This window comes from Zonotrichia albicollis, chromosome 4 (genome assembly GCF_047830755.1).
Source record: "Zonotrichia albicollis isolate bZonAlb1 chromosome 4, bZonAlb1.hap1, whole genome shotgun sequence".
In the NCBI taxonomy this organism is placed as follows: Eukaryota; Metazoa; Chordata; class Aves; order Passeriformes; family Passerellidae; genus Zonotrichia; species Zonotrichia albicollis.
In genome coordinates, this window is record NC_133822.1 from 25,302,422 (window position 1) to 25,323,810 (window position 21,389).

The 21,389-nt window shown below is 41.3% G+C and overlaps 1 protein-coding gene across 3 annotated transcripts in view; it reads left to right on the top strand.

Annotated features, from left to right (window-relative positions):
- RASSF8 (Ras association domain family member 8) overlaps positions 1-21,389 on the top strand; it is a 73,180-nt gene that overhangs the window by 21,952 nt on the left and 29,839 nt on the right. For all 3 annotated transcript variants that reach the window (XM_074539161.1, XM_074539160.1, XM_074539162.1), the window contains one exon: positions 14,288-14,370. The gene's annotated coding sequence lies outside the window, so the exon portion shown is untranslated. The remainder of the gene's footprint in view (positions 1-14,287; positions 14,371-21,389) is intronic.

Genomic DNA, 21,389 nt, shown 5'->3' on the forward strand with positions numbered 1-21,389 from the left:
GCTGTGCATTATTGCTGTGACTTCAGAGCACCACCTGTTCTGCTTTATGCTTATGTGGATCTTTCTGAACTCTCCATTTAATCCAATTTTTGCTTCTTTTTGGATTAAAAAATGCACAAGAAGTTTATTTACCAAATACACAGCTTTGTTTTGATGAATGAACTTCCAGTTCAAAATGGTGCAATGAAAGCAAATATTTCTGTGGGGAAATCATGGTCTGGGTGTGTTTTACCCTTCAGGTTTCCCTGTGGGGCTTTCATCTACACCTCAGACTTCATTTATGGCAAAGCTGCTGCTGTGGGCAAGGGCTTTTCTAGGACATAGGGTGCTGCAATGTTCAATATTATTACATTAAATCTATATTTTTGTGTCAGCTATGCAATAATATCCAATGTATGAGGCACTCTTATGGTCAAGTGACAGGAGTCTTGCCTGTACTGCATTAGTCAAGTAATGTAAACCAATTTCACCTAATGTTGGGTAGGAAACAAGCTTGAAATGGAATAACTTTTTAGTTGGATTGCTACCAGCTTGCTACACTGGCAGAAATGAAATTATGTGTCTGTTAATGGCAAACTGTCAAGAAAATGCTGATTCTGATTTTAATGTGTTTCTAAAACTTATTTATTAAGGATTGCATAACAGCATACTGGGATGTTAACATTGCAGCTTTAGTGGCTTTGGAGGCTTCATTCTAAAAACTACTTTTAAATTTTTTTTTAAGTTGTGTTTCCAAGAATGAAACATAAAGAATATGGGGTTTGTGTTATATGGTGGGGTTTTTTATTGTCAATATGATAGCTTGGTGAAATGTCTTATGTGTATGCACTCTCTTATTATAATGAGTTCTTTCAGAGGTGACTGAACCAATGTTTTTTGTCCTATCTTATATCCATCTTAAAAATATTTTGTATAGCAAAGAAATAATTTCATAGTGATGCCAGGTCACTTTTAGTAAAATCTAGTAATTGGTCTCATATGGGGTATTATGTCCTATGCAAAGTATGTGCTTTTCTACATCAAATGAATCTCAAGGGCAAGAAGGACAAAAATGACTGGAATAAATAGTAGAGAAATATGATTTCTATTTTCAAATAATAATAATAAAAAAAAGTACTTTCTAAAATGTAACTGAGAAAAATGAACAATGAGAATGTCTAGTTGTATTAATGTTGGTGGAGTTTGATAATTTTGTTCCTCAGCTACGCATCAAATATAGATAACTCTTGTTACTCCTAATCCTCATCACTGTTGGACATGGCTTTAAAAAATTTAGCTTCCTCCTCTGAAGATCTGGGCCGATTAAACTTTCATTCATCTTCTGAAACAAAAAAAGTTGTGTTTCTCTCTAATCTTGCCTTCTGCAGAGAAGCATTGGTGCACCCAGTGCCTGGGAATGTGGCACTCCTGGGCTCTTTTGCTGAACATCTGGATTTCCAAAGCCTCTCTCCATCACTTGCAAAGTTGTTCCAGGTTGTATAATGCTTTTTTGTCCTGCTGAACTCCTGCTCCATTAGTGGCTCTCCTATTTTCCTGGTGAATGAATGCCTGAAGAACAGAGTTTCTACCACCAGCACAGTGAGGTGTGGACATCTTAATTCCTTTAGCAGCACGTTCTCCTCGTGGTGTGTCAAATCTCTTTAAGGTTTGGTTCATGGTGTGGCTGTGGTTTGGATTTGGTTTTTTTGTGTGGGTCAGCTATTAGATTTTCCCATCAGCTCTAGCAGGCTGTTACCTGTGGTCAGGGAAGGCTTGCTCCTGGAAATGCTGATAGGAGGCTGAGATAAGCAGTGAGTGAGTCATGTTTGATTCCTGTGTAGCACAGTGATGGAAGCCTTGTGTTGTTTTGTTGCCTGTTGGTTTTTCCCCTTGTGTCTGGGTGCCTCCTGTAGATGTTGGAGAAATCTAAAACCTGATGGAATGCTTTGTGTCCTTTGCCAGAATTACCAACTTTCCTGTGATAGTCATGTACATACAGAATTATTTTAAAACTGCTTACCTGGCCTCTACATCTCTTCTTTTCCTTGGTGCCTCGCAGACCTGGACTAACACAAAGAACAAGGAGCTACAGTGTTCCTGGAGGAAATTTTGCAAAGTAGTACTAACCCAAAACTGGTAGATTTTGGGAGCAAAAGAGATCTTTTTGGTGAGAATTTAAAAGTGCTTCTGCCTGGCACTGGCACCCCATTGCTCTGTGTTTTCTTTAGCACAGAGCATCCACGTGGCAAGTCAAGGTTAGTCCCTCATAACCAATTTGTAGAATGTTGTTTTGTTTATAGAACTCCAGAAGTTACCTAAGCAGCAGTTTCAGTTGGAAACTCTGATATCAGAAATATGGAAGAGAAAGAAGTCTCAACACAGGGAGTTGGTGCTGTGGCAGAGAACCAGTGTACAGTATAGAATGATTTGGCTGTAATCCATCAGGTGAAAAATGAATTCTTTTTTGAGCTTCTGTCAGCAAACAGGATTCTCAGTCACTGCAGGTGAATTTAATACTGTGTGCAACTGGTGTATTATGTTATAAAGAGTGCTGTAGGTTGATGCTTTTTTATGAAGCTGAATAAAATTTTCATTTCTATAGATGTGTCTCTTCCAGCTGAAGAGATTGCCTGAACTCAGATGTTGTCCAGTGGTTATAAACAGCAGTGTCTAGTAAAAATGCTTGAATGTGCCTTTTAACTCCAAAAATTAAGATGTTGCTAATGTACTGAGAAGTGGCCCATTTTCTCACCATGAAGTGGGATTTGCACTCAGTGTTTGGCTAATCTTAGAAACTATGTAAACGTCCTTTAAAGCTTTTGATCGTTTTAATGCATAACTATGCTAAGTCAACTGAGTTGGTGTGTTCTTAGCATAATACTTAAGGATTATTATTAATAACTGAGTGTTCTTTGTGTTTTGTTCCACAAAGCATTAACTTGAAGAGTAAGCTGTGCAGATTGCACTTGATGGTGCAACAAGAAAGCACACCACAGAAGGAATACAAATGCAGACCTTCTGGTGATATTTGTTTCTGCCCAGTGGAATTTTAGATGCCTTTATTGCATTTTCATGTGGAAATATTTGCCTGCTTAAGGGCATCATTGAGGCATGTTGAGGTAATTACTGGTTTGTGCTGGTTTCTTTGGAGGTGGAATTGTCTTGTGTCCTTGTAGGAATTAGCAAAGGGATGAACGAGCCAAGCAAATTCCTGGTCTGTATGTGTCTTGAGTAAATACAGAAGACTTAGTGAAGATTTTTCTTGTTTCAGCTCCCAGCTATCTTGTCATGGGATAAGTACTCCCAAGATCTGAGCTTTTTGTTCAGGTGGTTTCATCACTTGGTATCTTCTGAGCCTTTCACTAAGTGGTATGAAACATAAAGGAGAAAACCAGATGTTTTCCTGAAATGATTTTGAGGGAGGTAGTGCTGTCCTGTGGGTTTGTCATGGAGTTTGGTCACTGTGCAAGCCTTGTGCTCGCAGTTTGGTTGTTTCTGTGTCTGAGCTCTCTGGTGTTATTGTGTATCTGCCTGCTGTTTGGATGTAGTAGCAAGAGAGTATTTTTAAATTAGTTGGCATTAGACTTTTTCTAGAAAAAAGCTGTGCATCTCTTAGCCTCCAAAAGCCTTTTAACATTGTTAGTCTTTGTCATTTTCAAAGAAGGTTAAAACATTCTGTTCAGCCTTTTTGTTACATTTGCAGTTTCAAAAGCTGTTTCATTGATTGTGCTAGTTTCAGGCAATATTTACACTTTGCTATTGACTGTTTTCTAAGTTTTGTGTGTAGGTGGATTCCATTTGCCCCCAGGGAAGAAGCTAACCTAACTAAGGCTTTAATTAGCTGTTTCTTGGTTTTCATTGAAATTCTGGAAATTGAAAGTGTGAGAGCTCATCAGAATTGGTGTAATTTGGATGGGATCTGAGTCAGTGTTAACTAAAATCATCTCCAAATCCCAGCACAGGAACGACAGGGAGCTGCTGGAGAGAGTGCAGAGGAGAGGCACCAAGGGGATCAGAGGGCTGGAGCAGCTCTGCTGGGAGGAAAGGCTGAGGGAATTGGGATTGTGCAGCCTGGAGAAGAGAAGGCTTTGGGGTGACCTCACTGTGGCCTTGCAGTGCCTGAAGGGAGCCCACAGGAAAGATGGAGAGAGACTCTGGACAAGGGCCTGGAGTGACAGGACAAGGGGGAATGGCTTCACACTGACAGAGAGCAGGTTTAGATTGGATTTGAGGAGGGTGAGGGTGCTGAGGCCCTGGCACAGGGTGCCCAGAGAAGCTGTGGCTGTCCCTGGGTCCCTGGCAGTGTCCAAGACCAGGCTGGATGGGGCTCTGAGCAAGCTGGGCTAGTGAAAGGTGTCCCTGCCCATGGCAGGGTCCTGGCACAGGATGATCTTTAGGGTTCTTTCTATTCCAGGCCATTCTGTGCTTCTGGGAATTAGATTTGTAATGCCTTGAAACAAAATGTTTGCAGTATTGCAAACAATTGTGTTTGGGGGAGGAGGAGAACTTATGAAATTGTTTCTAGATGTGATTGAAAGAAGAGCTTTGATGAAACACATAGAAAGAATGGCAAAGTCATCAAAAGAGCCAGACTTAGTGTTGTGTATCAGCAGACCAGGACAGCCTATTTTTTGGGCACTTGGCTTCAGGTCTGCCTTGACTGGGCAGGACTCTGAAAGGCATCAGTAGATCTTTACAACATGCTGGTCTCATGTGCTTGCAGCTCTCTGGCTTTGAACTGCAGTTGGACCTCCCACATTCAGAGTGCCTGGGACCTTTTCAAAGGGAATTTGGGGGCTTTGCTGGCCACTGCTCTAAATCAGGAGAGAGACAGGTCCACAGAAGTCTGAAAACAGGAACAGGCACAATGGGCTTTATTGCTGCTTTTCTCTGTCTTGATTGTTTTCCTGTTTTTTTTTTTGCTAATGGCAGCAGGATCTCAGTCCTGCTTTTGAACTCTGAAGAAATCTTTCCATTTTGTCTGGCTTATGTTGAACATTCAATTTTAGGTAAGGAGTCTGACAGTCCCATACCAAAACCAAGAAAACAAAAAAGTAAGTCAGTAACTGGCTGTTAAACTGTAAGGAAGGGTCTTTGAATAAAAGTGTTGACTTCTGCCTTGGTCTGACTCTGGACTTAATGTGAGGACTTTATTAGTCAGGAAAATTTAAAAAAGAAAGGATTCCCTGCTTTGAAGATCTTGTGAAGAGAAAGCTTTGTGTATATGAAGATTTTTCTCTCATTTCACTGTTTCAGTGCTTGGAGAGTCTGGTTATCTAGAATCATAGACTGGTTTAGGTTGGAAGAGAGTTTAAAGATCATCTTGGTCTAAACCCCCTGCCACAGGTAGGGATGCTACTAAGCTTTATACATTTATTTTCACTTTTCTATACAAGGTACTTTTAAACCAGCCTGTTATCTTCTTTGTTGTTAAAAACCTTTTTGTGGTTTCTTTCCTTTTTTTATTTGAGCTAGTAGGTTTGAGCAGTCATCTATTACAGTAGCTTTTCCTTGTCTCCCATTCCATGCTTTGCATGTCACCCTCAAAAATACACCTTTTTCAGAGAATTCAAGTACTGACTGTTAGGGATCATGTTTGTATAAGAAAACTTAGTTTTAATGTTTACGTTAAAATTAATTATTTACATTTAGCATCTCCATTGGTTTGAAATGTGAGGAGGAGGTGGATTTAACAGTGACAGCACCAGTCTTTGCCATAAGCTGAATGGTAGAACTGGACAGTGAAGTGTTGCTTTCTTCTTGATTATTAGTGATCTTGGAAGTGTTGAGTTGTGTTGCCAATGACAAAGATTAAGTTGTGTAGTACATGAAGCAAGAACTTGTTACATACCTTTATACTATTAAATAAAAAAATAAATTTCAAAGACTTTAATGGCATCAATTGCATTTCCTGGTAGCTGATGAGTTGGCCCTTGTCTCTCCCAGGTGCTAATTAACAACCAGTAAGTGTCCAGCTAGAGATTGTAATTAGTTCTGACACTGCTGTGCCTTGATCACTTTCTGCAGGGTTTCTCCTAAGTCTCAAGAGAGAAAATGCTGTGGCTTTACTTCCTGCTGTTTGGGAAGGAGTCAGTGGGTTGCAATAGAGAAATTAACTTTTGTCTCTCTCACACTTGCCTTACACTTGCACCTGTGCAAGGTCCAAGTGTACCTGGAATTTGTTGCACAGAGGGTTGATTAAATTTCCTTGGACAGAATGTGGTAAATCCAGCAAAAATCAGCTCCATGTTTGTCTTCCATTGACTCATGGGTAATTGCAAGGAAAGAAGAAGGAAGTTTGTCATTTGACTACATAATGAAGTGAGAGATTAAAGCTCCACATGAAAAGAAATCTGTGGTTATATAATATCAGTAGCTGCTGTAAGATGTGTATTTCTTTGGTTGGTTACTAAGAAATGGGGTGTTATAATCCTGATAATATATCCTCACCCACTCTGGGAGAGGAACACAGTGCACAGGACAGGGACATTGGATGAAGGACTGATGGAGGGTACTCCTCTTCCCCAAGGACAAATGCTTTTGGAGCAAGCTGGAAATCTGCAAGCTTTCAGGCCGGGCTTTGCTCTCTGCAGGTGCCATCTGAGCCATGAAACATGTAACAGCTGCACACTTCAGTATTTTACCTCTTATTAGCCACTGTGTGCTTTCACTTAAAGACATTTGAAGTTCATTAGAGGGAAGCTGTTTTCAGACACAAGTTACCTGAAAGAAATTACTGCTTAACAAACTTACTGCATTATTCTTATACTGAAATTGAGTTACTTTGAGGGTGTTTCAACATAAACAAGAAAACTACATGTTGTTGTCCTTTTTCCATATTTCACATACATTAATGAAGTTGTTTTCAAGACATCATCTCAAATAAAGATCTCTTAATGTATTGATGATGATATATCTCTTTGGCCCTTGAGTGTGTGCAAAAGCAGAACCAAGAGGTGGGCTTTTGATGGCTCTCACGAGTGAAAATTGTTTCTCTTGGTGATGTCCTTTCCTTGTGGATGAGCACTGGCATGGCCAGGGAGGAATTCACAGGCTCCTTTTATCCTCTCAGCAGTGCAGTTTCATTGGCTCATGCATATTGCTGGACTCTTTGTGAGCTTCTGGCTCTTACAAATATGGATTTGATTGCTGACCCAGTTCACTCAGAACTGAGGGGTGCCACATGGGCCAGACAGAAATGGAGCAGGCAGGGAGAACGGTACAGTGCAGAATTCTGCTTTCAAGTGTCAGTGGAGCTGTGTGCTTTGGAAACAGGGAAAAGATGAGTCTGTGGAATCAGATGGGAGGCTGCAGCAGTGCACTGCCTGCAAGGTGGCAGTCACAAAAGAGAGCACTGCAGGCCTTTGGAACAGGGGGGCTGGATTTCTCTGTCACCTGCCAGGTTTTGCTGCTGCTGAGAGCACTGGCTTAAATGCTTTGCTTTGTCCTGTGCAATTCTAAGAAGTCTGGAATTGGGATTATTAGCAGTGGCTTGTGACTCCTTGCCAAGAAAAGGGTAATTGAAGTTAACCTTCAGACCTTCTGGAAAATCACTGGTTTGAGTGAGAGCTGTCTCATATTGAAAGGGTTGTTTGGAAATGCAGAGTGATGTTGAATGTTCTGCTGATGTTACAGACGAAACTGACTTGACACTGGATGTTTTTGCTGGCTTGGGTTAATCCTAAATGGAACCAGTTTGAATTTACAAACAGTGACTGTTTAATCCTGATATCTTAATTATTTTATGCTCCTGATGTGGGCTCTGCAAACTAACCTACCTTGGTGCTCATACAAAACCAGGCTAAATCATCACACGGAGGGATGATGTGTAAACAACCCAGAGAAGCAGAACAGGGCTTGTACCTGCAAAGATAGCAGCAGTCTTTCATTATTTTCAAAAATAGAGCAGGCTCTCAAGAATTGCCTATAAATTGATATGATGTGGAAATGGGAACTGTCTGGCAGTGCCTGGAAAGTGGAGCATTGTTTACTCAAGAACTGTGGTATAGACTGTGAGCAGACTGGAGGGGCTGTTGTGTTCTGGCTGTGCTGCAGATACAGACTGCATGGTGAGCCACTGCTTTGCACCAGTGCAGCCATTCTGCTGGCAGGGACACCTGCTCAGTGGTAAAGGAATCATAAACTCTTTCAATAGCTTGGGTTGGAAGGGACTTTAAAGCCCATCCTGTTCCAATCCCGCTGCCATGGGCAGGGGCACCTTCCACTATCCCAGGTTTCTGAGCCCCATCCAGCCTGGCCTTGGATACTTCCAGGGATAGGGCAGCCGCAGCTCCTCTGGAAAGGGAAATTTGGGTTTGTTTTTCATTAGTTCTACATGGTTTTAACTACACAAATGGAAATAAATCAAAATCTATTCCTTTATTTTTTTTTAGTTACTGTGAAATATCCTCAAGGAAAGAAATGAAAACCAATGCCACGTCAATGTACTTCTATTTTTGTGTGCTACTCCTTCTATGTTGCCTAAATACCTGGATGACTTGCCCAACTGTACTTTTTCAGAGATGTGCATGATAATGAAGTACATGTTTGAACTTGAATCGTTCCTTTAAAATGCCTTCCTGTAGTTCTGACCACTAGGATTAATAGCAAGAGCTAACCTCCAACCCAAACAGGTCAGTGGGTAGGTGAATACCCAGGCCTAATCCTGATTTCTGCTAGATGCTGCTTGACTCTATTACTCAGTCTCTTGCTCCTTTTCTTTAAATACACTTTCTCTTACATGCTTTTCTGAGAACCAGTGCAAAATACTTAGTCATAGGTAGGTATGGCAAGAGTTTGCTGTGTTTGAAGAATTAGTAGTCAAGCGTGAAGTTGTGCAGGTAAGGCAGGAATGTAAAGTGAGGGAGCTGCTCTCTTTAAATCAAAGGGCAGGCTTGGGTTTGACTGTGAGTGAAGAAGAAGTTTTCAAGAACAAAGCAAATTATTGCCATGACTTTCTCTGTTGTTCTGTTGAATAATTACCTTGTGAAGTAAGCCTGACTGTGTGGAACCACAGTGGTGTGGCCAGGGCAGTGTTTTGGGAGGGAATCCTCTCATCAGCAGCTTGGTGGAAGCATCCTGCTTCCAGGGCAGCTGAAGAGAGCAGAGGAAAGCATTCCCCCTGTCAGTGAGTGTGACATCTCAGCGCCTCCTGTGTTGGAACAAACAAAGTGGTGTTGTTGACAAGAAGAGAAGCTCCTGGTTTCTGTGCAATTCCCTCGGTGTTTTCCAGGCGCAGCGGCGAGGATGAGGGAGTAGAGTGGGACGTGCAGGTGAGTCTGTGGGTGAGCTCTGATGGTTCTCTGCTCTATCAGCCCCCCCTTTTCATCCTGGAGTAATGGTTCCATGGGCTTTAATCACAGGGGTTGCAAAATGAATTGTTCATTTGAAGGAAGCGAAAGCAATGTGCTCTACCTCAGAGCAGAATACTGTGTGGGTATTCTGCTCTGATGTCCTCTGAGCTCACGTGCCAGGGCTCTCTTGGCTGTGTTGTTTAAAAGAAAATAAATCACTTCAAGTGTTTTTCTTCTTCTCTTTTCTCAACAACTGTAAATCTAAAGGCTCAGAAATATATTAAATGAGTTCAAATCTCTTGTTCCTGGAAAGCAGATGCCCTTCACATACTTGCAAGGAGACAAATGACAGGCAGAACTCTGGAGATCTCAGTCAAGATTTTTCTTTTACATCAAGCTGCTTTATAATTTTAATTTCACTCTTCTTGATTTACGTGTTAACATGGTTTTTTGTAGCCCTTGCTTTTCAACATCACAGTAGAGCTTAAAGAACTAGGATGCAGTGTTGTGGGCACATAAGGAGTAGCTCAGAGCTGAATTTGAAGATAAACAGTTTTTTTTCTCTTCCTGAGAAGAGCTAAATAGCAGTAACAAAGAAGCACCTTCTTTTCTGGGATGTAAATGGTGTTGCTCCTGCTAACCCATACAGGGTATGGGACTTAATGGTCCAGTAAAGTCTGGGCCAGACAAATCCTTTCTCAATTCTATTTGAGGTGTTATGTTGCTCAGGAAGAGAGGCAATAAATTTTTTGGATCTTATTATGACTGGCCACCTTTGACAGTCAAGTGAGGACATGAACAAGTGGCTTCAGTCAGTGCAGACATGAAGGGCTTGATGCTCTTTATATTCTCCAAATAATATATCTTGCTTTCAGTTTGGATCAGTTTTGTCCCTGTAGGTAAGAGCAGTAGCCAGGGCAGTGTGCTAAGATCCTGTTAATTTGGGAGCACACGCTGTTTATCAATATGGTCAGAAAGGGCAGAAGAGTGAGCGGGCAGGAGGGAGAACTGCCTTTCCCTCCCCACTGGTGTGCCCCTGAGTTTTCTTGTCAGCATTACCTGTATTCTGTTTCCAGAGCTGATGTGAAGACACTGTCTTGCACCTGCAGAGCTTCATACCCCAGGCTTGTAAATGAGATCCAAGACAGGATGCTGCCTGCACTGACTGACTTGTGACAGGCACGCTCTCCCTTTGCTAGAAGCCAAACACCAATCCCAGGTTTATTTTTACATAGGTTATTATATAACTGCTGAAGGATGACTTCTGATTAGCAGTGATGAGAAGATAATTGGGACCATCTGCCCCAGATGTGGTTAAAGGCCTCCCCAGCTGGCAGCACCTGATCCTCCTTACCACCCTGTCCAAAACAAACACACCTTTCATCACTACCTCAAGGCATCCACAAATCCGTCTGTGCTTTGGATATGATGTTGTATCTTTCTAGGCTGTGGCCTCAAGGCTAATAATTCATAGTGGTGTAGGCTCCAAGTGATATCTGCAGAGTTTGTCATTCCCTTGATAGGAACAGAAGCTAACATCTTGTATCTCCTATTATCCAGAAGAACTGACTGAAATGTTCTGACCTTGTTAACATTACAGATGTGTCTCCTTGGAGATAATGATTCAAACTTTCTAAGCTCTTTTTTTTTCTTTGTGGCTAATTGTTACTTAATTCAACAAAGACAGAAAGGGATGTAATTTCAAAGATTTCCTGCCTTTAATCAAGAATACTGCTTTCCTGTATTTAAAAAAAATTGCCAACACCACTCTCTCCCCCCCCCCCCCAAAAAAAAAAAAAAACCCAAACCAAACAACCAGCCCCACTCCAACTTTTGAAAAGTGAACTTCACACCTTTTTAAATGCTCTTTCTGTGTAAGGTCTTTGTCAATGTCATAAACTGCTTTGTGTTTCCTGAACTTCATTTCAACAGAGGGTTGTTTTTGCTCACATGAGTTGTGGAACAGTTTTGGTCATCCAGTAAGCTGTAGACCAAGCTGTGAAGAAAATAAAACATGATTTAAGGTAAAAAGATTTGTTGCCATGCCAATCTTGTTTTCTTTCCATGTGAGGGGAAGGGTCACAGTTCCTTTAGAAATGTGTGACTGCAAAAGACCACCTGAGTTGTAGAGTAACTTCTTGTTCTTCCCAATCCTCCTGCACTGAAGACTATTGACTAATAAAAGTTCAGTAAAAGAAGTTTTGGGAAAAGCCTGCATGGAACAGATCATCAAAACAGGAAGTTTGCATTTCCAGCAGTCTCTCAAGTGCATGTTTAGTTTGCTGAAAGAATGAGCCTGGTTAGGTTTGGGTTTAGTGTTCTTCCTTCTTTCAAAGGAGTGGGAGATCTTTCCACCTGCTGGAAAGGGAGTTTCCCTCCCACCTACATGAGGCAGGAATCTTGTTGCTCTGTTTCCTCCCTGCTGCTGAGTTCCCTGCATGTGGGGAATTCCTTTTTCTGTGGCATCTCTTTAAGAGAAGCTCTTCCTTTGAGCTACTTGTGGCATTTGCATGTGTGCATCTCCTCAGAGCCTTGTGGGAATAGACTTTTAATGCCTCTCTTATTTTACCCACTTCAGTTAATTATGTTTTCTTTGTAATTTTTGCTTTTTTGAGACCGTATGCCAGCAAACCTAGGTAGCAATTTATGCTGTATCCCTGCTAAGATTCAACTAAGCTGTACTCCTTTCTTGTTGGTTTGTCTGACTTCTCTCTCTGCCTGTATCTCTTTGCATTTTATGTGAGGATCTCCTTCCACAAGCATGAACTGGAACTGGGGCTGCTGAGTGAGAACAAAGACCACTTGAGTATTTTCCTTGGGACTTTCATAAAATAAAATACATAAAGCATCTCCATGAAAATGTCTGGATTGATGAAGGGAAGAGGGGGGGGAAAGCCTTTTCCTCCAGCACTAGCTTGATTAATGGATTTATTGTTTGTACAGATTTTGTCAGGAAGCCATATGGCTTGAGGAAAACAAAGAGGAAGTGGCTGATGTTGGGAATCTGATTTAATAGGGGTCCCTAAGGACAGAATGTGGCTCTTATCCTTAGTCCTTCCCACTCAGTTTGCAGAGTGGTCTGAGAGGAGCTTTAGGGCTTCAATAGAGCTGCAGATAATGTGGCTCTGTTGGAGTGGAAGTGTCAGTCCCTGCTGCTGGATCAGCATTATGGCCACTCCACTCTCAGGCGCAGAATCCACTCTTCTTCTCTGTGTTAAGTGTCCTGGGGTAATTAACAAACAGGGGTAATTGAAATGTTTACTATTTGTTTATTGGCAGTTGATCAGTTTGCAGTAGGTGAAGACAACTTTTAGCATCTCAAAGCTGAGTTTTCATAGTTTAGGGTGAGGTGATTATTTCTCTCTTCTCTATCTCTCCCTCCCTCAGCAAAATTCAAACATCTGTCCCTCTGGATTAACTAATTAATTCACCATCTGTATCCTAAAACCAGATTTATTTTCCTAATCTAACGTGTGTAAGTGGGGGTTGGTAAGTAACTGGGGCTCGAGTGCTGGTGATTTGACCTGATGTGTTGGGTTAGATGAATGTTCTGCATTTTCTATGACTGTTTGACTATGTGGTGAATAACCTGAGTAGAGAACTTAAAGGAATGTTCTCTAATGGAACTGCAGTCAAATGCATTAAGGAGATTTAATAAGCATATCTTCCTTCTGTTAAATTGCAGCTTCTCAGCTGAGAGACATAAACTCAGCAAAAATTATTCTGCTCATTTTAGAGCTGGAGTAAAAGGCTCATGTGAACTGTTAGTAAATGTTAGTGGATCTGCAGAGTGGAAAGCACAAAACATCACAAAAACATACTGTGGCAACCCAGAAATTTAATTAATATTAGTTTGTGAATGAAAGCTGCATATTGGGTCAGTCATGGTGAAAATTATATGTGCCTGAGACTTTTGGAGCTCCTGAATGTCCTCTTGTGGAGTTTTGGGCTATAATGAGAGATGCAATTACTTCTGTAGGACTTTGATGCATGGTGTGCATGGTTTAGTGTTTTACAGACCTCCCTTCTTTCCAGATCTTTAAGAGGTTTTTGTTGTTTTCTGAACTTGTATCATGTTCTTATGCTGGAGTTGGTACTTATTACATCTTTCCATCAGACAGATATTAGGAGACAAACATTTTGTCTAGAGAAAATTCAGTGTCTGACAATGGTGGTAGGTGAGATGCTGAAATACTAGTGGAAAGTTTTTCTGGTTTGGGGCTGTTTTTCCCTGCTGCACTCTATGAAGTTCCCATGTAGAGTTACACATAATAGATATGTTCCTTTAAAATATAACTCAGAAAATCTTTGGTTGTGAAGGCTTAAAAATAACCACGTCTCACATGTTCTCCTTGGCTGTGCCGTAATATTAGGCAATGTCTGTCACAATGATGCTGTTAAACATTGTTGTAGTAAGCATCCCTTCCAAGCTGATTATTAGTCTTATTCAGCAGTTTGGGATTTGTTACCTTTTGCCCAGTTTGTTTGGCTGTTTGTGCATGCATTGCTCGTGATTCACTGCTGTGAGGGAGTCAGGGTGTGCAGCTCCAGAGCACTTGGGTTATACACTGGAAGCGCTCCAGTCTGAGGATTATTTTCCTTAAAAAGAAAATTGGGAAAGAAGATTATTTCACAATCTCCTATATTTACAATTTACCAGTGGTAGATGCTCGTGACTACCTAATACAGTGCTTAGGGTTTTTTTTTTTGTTTTTTTTTTTTCCTAATGTTCTGGAAAGCTGTTGAAATGTTGTTTGCCACACTGAGTTATTTATAGCAGGAACATGTCACACCAGGTATAAGAAGCAGCAAATAAAGAGCAGTATTCCAAGTTTCTTTTGAACTAACTTTTCAAAAATAAAATACTGCTTGTATGTACCAGGCTGGTGTAGATCTATAGGTGCCAGGTGAACATGGTGTTTTTCCAAAACATTAGGGAAGGAGGGGGAGTAGAACTTCATCCTCAAGAAGTTTGTTTCACTAATGTATAACAATATTTCTTTTTTTCCTTCTAGGAACTGCCCTCATCAGCAGAGTGAACACTGATGTCTGGAGTAGCAGACTGTGCATAAGCAGACATCTCTGTCTTTATCTGCAGGTAAGAAGTTAGCAGCAAAACCCTCCAAGAAAGAGGAGGTACTTTTCTCTTTCTCTTCTGAAAGTACTTGCACATAAAGCATTCTGAAACCTCAAAAACTTAGAGTCACAGAATGGCCTGGGTTGGAAGGAACCTTAAAAATCATCTCCTTCCACCTCCTTCTTTGAGCAGGGACACCTTCCACCAGACCAGGCTGCTCAGAGCCCTGTCCAACCTGGCCCTGAACACTTCCAGGGATGGAGCACCTTCATAAGTTCATCACTCCCCCTTTTTTCCTGAGATGAGTAATCTGAGTAAGATCTGAGTGAGATCCCAGTTCCCCTGCTCTGTGCCATGTTTTCTCTAACCAGATGTGTTCTGGGCAGACTTGCTGAGTTTCTCTCTCCTGTGGTGGTGTGATCTCCATGGATATGCACCTTCCTGCTGTATGAGAGGGAGGCCCACAGCTAACCTGTCATTGGGGAGTGTGAAATGAGGGGAGGCTTTTGTCCTTGGCTCCTCTGATTGTCCAATGATACTGGGCAGCAGATCTTCACTTAAAAAACAATTTCTTACTGAAAGGCTGGTTAAGGATTGGAATGGGCTGCCCAGGGAGGAGAAGTCACCATCCTTGGAGGTGTTCAAGAAACCACTGATGTTTCTTCTTTGGTTTGGGTGACAAGATGGTGTTTGGTCAAAGATTGGATTCTGTGATACTGGAGATCTTTCCAGCCTTAATGATTCTGTGATTCACTGTAAGGAGTTGTCCCCAGCTTGGCCACTCAGACATCAGCAAAAATCAAAAAGAGTTGTCAGGAAAAGTAAACAGTAGCAGGTGGTGTTTTTCCTGACAACATGATGAATCCTTGATACAGGAAAAATATCAGAACTTAGACTAAAATACACACTTTCAGATTATGCATTGGTTTACTTGTCATATTGGTTTGAGGTTTTTTGAGTCCCCTGTTTTATGATGTAGATGAGGCTGGTGAAGCAAGTGAGAAAAACTGAGAATGCAGCTTCTTCTCTGGCTTGTCACCATTTACAGGCCTTGTTTAAAGCTGATTTGCCTTTTGTGCCCACATCAGCTTCTCAGTGATAGACTTTCATAGCAGTCACACCACCTTTTTCATTTCTGTGTGTATATGCCATTTTACCACTCCTTCTATTGCAAATGCAGTATTTATAGCAGTATTTTGTTGATAACTGAAGTAGCTGAGGGACCAATAGAATGAAATAAATTCAAATGCCTTATTCATTTGCTGCAATGACAGCTTGTCCCATGCTGTGTGTATCAGAGGTACAGATAAGGATAAAGGTACAACAGCTTTATCTTACTACAGGAGAAGCTGAAGCAAAGCAGCATTGGGTGGATACTTTCATTCTCCTTAATACAGGGTAGAATTAGTAGAAAATCAATGCGCATATAGAAACAGCACTGTATGTATAGTGAAGAGTATCTTTGCTGAAGGGTGCTACAGATGTGTGGATGCATCTGTCCATCTGTACAGCACCCACAATGCTGTGCTGGCTAGAGTCTGGCTTCAGACTTGTCTTAAGTTGCCTCATTTGAGAGGTGGTTTGGGTTGTTCATTAAAGCACTTTCAGCCCTACATTCTAGGCATGTTACGTGTCTCTTTAATGCACATCAGTGGATTGTTTCTAAAGCAAACATTTCCAGAGCATTAATTGCTGCCTTCAGCCAACAACAGCTTCTTGCTAAAGGGGTGTGATGGTTTGTGTGGGGGGTGGTACCTGCTGTGGGGACAGTCCTGCTGGCTCAACCAGCGCACAGAATTTAGACAGACACTGGTCTCTTATTTTTCTCAGGTGACACTTAGCCAGGACACATACACACACATATGTATGTTAACCTGGAGCTCCAGGAAGCTTGGAATGTAGTGGTGTTGAGCCAGGTTTACCTCTGCCAAGTTGAAAAATTTAAGAATTTGGTGTTGACTCTATTTTGAATAAATTCCTTTCAGTGGAGCGAGTTTGTGGCTGGCTGCCAGGTGACTGCAGCGTCGCTCCTTTATTTGTCACTTTGAAACAAGTCGTGTGAGTTACTGTCTCTGAATGATTTTATTGTATGAGAGCAGAAGGTATTTGCCTGCTGGAAATTCATCAGGATGGTGCCTGCCCATCCTCACACGGGGAGAGTGACTTATTTACCTTTGCTTGTTTTGAATAAACCAGTTTGGTTTTTTTGCCTTAAGCATCACTAATGTAATTTGTTGTTGTTACATGACTTTATTTTGCTGTCTGCTTTGGGGCACAAGGCAGGGTCAGCTTGTAGTATGTGTTTTAATAAAACTTTTTTCCCCAGCTGAAATCATGGAGTAATAATAGATTTTTGTACTTTTAAGAAAAAAAATCAGTCCACTTTTATTCAGTGTTAATCAATAAATAAAATAATGAAGAAAAGGAACAGAACTTGCTCACTCTGGCAGCACAAGTCATCAAATCAGAGGAGTTAACTTTGGGAAATATTTCTTTCAATACTTAAACTTTAAATATGACAAGTGGACAAAAGTAGATGTAACTTTTTCTTTGAAGTTCAGAGTAGGTCTAATGACACTTTAAATTGAATTAACTCACACAAGGTCTTAAATACAGTTGACAAAAATGTTGTTTTAAGGCTCACCTCAGAAGCTTTCACTCACAGAATGCTACTTCATGTTTTCCTGCATTCCAGGAATATCCCCAGAATATTCCATTTTCTGGGATGTTTGATAAGCAACAAAACCAGACTTTGTTAGTTTTTTAGCACTGACAGTTTGTATCCTCCAGCTGTTTTGTGGCCTGTGTTTGTCAAGATTTAGATGTCTTTGACCTACCTGAGGTAGGCTGGGCTAAAAATCCTGTGTGCTCCCTTCCAGAACCATGGAAGCAGAGTGCAATTCCTTTTTCAGCCAAGTGCCCCAGGACATGAATCAGAGAATACTCCATTCATTCAGCTCCTGATTTTCTGCCCTTCACCTTTGATTGGTATCTACTGATAGGCATTAATAGGTGGGAGAAGTTCCTGGGTGCTCTCTGAGAGCATCTCTGGCTCAGGGAGATTTTTGCTCTGACGTGCTGGTGGGTTCTGGCTGAGGTGAGGAATACTCTCAAGGGTTCTCATTGCTTCTCCTGCCTGCCTCAGCTTTGCTGGATGCACACCTTTCTCATTGCTTCTCCTGCCTGTCTCAGCTTTGCTGGATGCACACCTTTCTCCTGCTGACTGGGCACTGAGTCACTACAGGAAAAAAGTTTTCTTTGACAGTGGTATTGCTGGGGTCCTTGAGTTTGGCTGCATTCTTGGCATTACAAGAGATACTTTTCATCTCTCATGTCTCTTCCCCACTCCAGAGCCTCACACTGCACAAAGTGCCTCTTGTTTCCTTGCTGTCTGTGTTGCACTTGTTCAGACTGGTGGGGCGGCAGACCTGAAATTGAAGATACCATGGCATGTACATTCATTTCTTTCCTCTTCCTCACTTGGTTACATTTTTATTATGTGTGGTTTCTAGATTTCTCATGTAAGGCTTCTTTTCCTTTGCTTTACAGTCCTGTGTAAATCTGTCCTTACATAAAACTTGGATCTTATATCCACATCTGAATGGTTTCTTTGCATTTGAAATAGCATTTGAAATGCATTTCAAGTTGAATACTTTGAAAGTGTTTCTGAAGAAATACAGTGGTCTGATAGTTGGGAAAAAATTCTTCCAGTGGTTTTTCAGAGTTGGGATTCATCTTGTGCTTGCCAGCTGAGGGCAAACTGAAAATGGAATGTAAGTGGAGACAAGATGTCTGGAAAGGACAGAAGTATTGATAATAAATGGTGGAGGAGTGGTGTGTGGAAATGCCTCTTACATGAAGAGACAGTAGTCCCTAGTTTTTCTGCTTCAAAAATATTTGCTTTTTGAGATGTGGCTTTTTGCATCCAAGCCCTGGGTGTTGCAGGCAAACCATTTCCTCCCTTTTTTTTCATTGATTTATCAAGCTTTGGCAAGGTTTGCATCTTCTCACTTGCTGTAGAACAGTGGGAAAAACAGAATTATGCAATTCCTGTGGACTCTAAAGTTAAAATAACTTTGTTTGGGTTTTATTAATTCATCAATCACTAGGGAATTCTGCAATTCTAATCTTCGTAGTAGCAAAATGGGGAACACTTCACCTCATGGGTGTTTAATGATTCACTGTCATTAAACATTTGAGAGGAAAAATGTGCTTATTACCCAACTCAGAAATATTTCCTTTATTTACTGCAGTGTAAACATCAAACTGTAGTTTTTCCCAGTCTGCAACTGTGAAGATAGTACTGTTTTTTGCACTAATTACAATGCACATTAGTCATTTCTGTCTCTGGCAGGAAAGAAACTCAGCTTTTTGAAGGCATGTCATTCTGATACAATCTCTTCTCTTTGTTCCATGTAGATTTGGCAGTTCTGCAGACTGCTTCCTACAAAGGATAGTTGCACAATGTTTAAAAATGTGAATTTCTGGACTTTAAAGAAATAAAGGTTTATGTTTTGAATTGTAGTTGTTAAGGAAGCATGCTTTAGTATTTGATATCTTGGAGTGAGGAAGAAAAATAGTGGCTAAATGAAGTCAAATGCATCTCATTTGTCAAATTGCAAAAATCTTGTAAATACCTTCAAGTTCATATTCAGGTCATTCATAAGTAAATAGGAAGGGAAATGTGAATGCCTGGCTTACCTCACTTGGTAAGCCTGACTTTGTACTTTTATAAATAAGAATTTTATAAAGAATAATATAAGATTTCTATAATATAACCTTTCCTAGGTCTGAGGGAACTCATGTAGTTGAATTTTAATTTAAATGTTAAGTTTTGGATGTTTTTATGATTTAAAGCTTTAAATTTTGCACAGTTTTAGGTGTATATTTGCTTATCATTTTGTGATTAGCAACACTTTGTGGGTACTTCCCCTTGAGGTCTTTCCAGGATTTAGATTGCTTGCTAGGTAATTTTGCTTAATAAGCCATTCTGGCCTCCTGGTGTTACCTGGTATTGTACACTTCCATAGCTGCATATCAATAAAGATTAGAAATTCCAGCAGCCACGTTTTATTTCAACGAAAACTGGCCGGGCTCTTTTTGTTGAGCTCCCTCACACAGTTCTAAATCCTTAACCTTGTCTATTATTCAGTGCTGCCAGTGGCTCTCCAGACTGCACAGCCTCTCTGTTTCTGTGGAGAAACAGCATCCACAGATACTGCAGTGCTTTTAAGTAAGTTTCCCCTGGTTTTTCTAAAAATGTCCTAATCAGATCTCTTGGTTTTGGTTTGGTTTTTCTTCTGCTTCCAAAGAGAAATGCAAGCTGGGCTTTGTCCTTCATAAGCAGTATGATGATAACCCAGAGAATTCATCACAGAATTCACGCAGCAGTGCTGAGATGTTCCTTTGTTTAACTTGGGCTCTGTCAGGAAGGCTTCAGGAAGAATTTCCTCATTGAAAGGGCAGTCAGGCATTGGAAGGGGCTGCCCAGGGAGGTGGTGGAGTCACCATCTCTGGAGATGTTTAAGAAAAGACTGGATGTGGCACCTAGTTGACAAGGTGCTGTTTGGTCAGAGGTTGGACTTAATGGTCTTGGAGATCTTTTCCAATGTTAATAACTCTGTGTTCTTCAGTACCAGTGTCTGGCATCCCAGGCATCTTGCAGGCTCAGAAAAAATGGTGAAGATTCCCTGTGATAGGAGGAATGATGATACAATTACTTCTGGAGGGACGAGTGTACTTCCAGAAGGTCTTGATTATGTTGCCCATCATCTGGGTGCTTTGCAGGAACTGTTTAAAGCAGGACTGTGCTGTCTTGGCCTCTCTGAAAGGCAGCAGAACCCCCAGAGAGAGGAGGTGAACAGAGTAAGCTCAATCAGCCCAAAAAGCTGTAGGGTCTCACCTGCTGCTCCACTGTGTTTTGGTAGGTGCTCTGCAGAAATGGGTTAAGGGACAGCGTGAAGGAGGATAAAAAGATTTACCCAGTAACTTGGAGGAGTTGCACTTCCATGTGTGCATCTGAGGTGTCTCTGGTGGGTGAGCCATGGAGAGTTCCTGGGTAAACTGAGCAAGAAGTCAATAAGAAGGGCAGAGATCACTGTGGAAGGACTTCCTGAGGGAAAATAAGTTAATCAAGTGAAGAAAAGGGAGGGCTGCTTTGCCCTGCCTGCATCTGGCAAGTCTGCTGCCTCCAGAAATCTGTCCTGACATCCTCGTGCTGGGCAAATGGACTCAATGGGGTTGCTGAGGGTGCAGTGAGGAGGAGGATGCAGCCATTAGGAGCTGAGATGAAAGCCTGTGACTGCATGGCCAGCAGTGAAAGGCTCTATCTCAGAAAGTGCAAAATATAGATGCTGTCTCAAAATATGGACAGAAATCAATACATAGGAGGTTGTGCTGATTTAAAAATTGTTGCCATGGAGAAAGAAGGCAGGAGCAGGAAAAAGAAGCTTTTCCCCCCTTGCCATATTGAATTTGACCTAACATCTATTTTCCATTGGCATTGCTGGCTGACTTCTGTTAATTGCTGTCAGTTTTTTGGCAGAGAACCATGTTTTTCTTGAAGAGCTCTTTGCTGGATCTTTCTATGAATGTGATAAGTGACCATTATTGGACTTCCAAGGGGAAGTGTATTTATTATGATGTTCATATTTGCACTTCTTATTCCTACCAGTGAGTTTTAGAGTTTAGGTGAATTTCAGCAACATTTATAGAGAATTAGTGGTTTAGAAAGTACAAAGTTTGTAACAGTTTCCCTAAAATTATCAGCTGAATAGAGAACTTGAACATCCTTATCTCCTGAAGTGGAACTTTGTTCTATGTCCATTCTGTGCAGTGTGGCCAAAGTGGTGTAGGCTTCTCTTGGAGCTGCCTGTGGCAATGCCACAGAACTATGGGAATTCAGACTGAAAACTTGGGGATTTCAATCCAAAAGAGGGGGCGATTAGGTGAGATATAGAAGAAATTGTTCTTGTGAGACCCTGGCACAGGTTGCCCAGAGCAGCTGTGGCTGCCCCATCCCAGGAAGTGTCCAAGGCCAG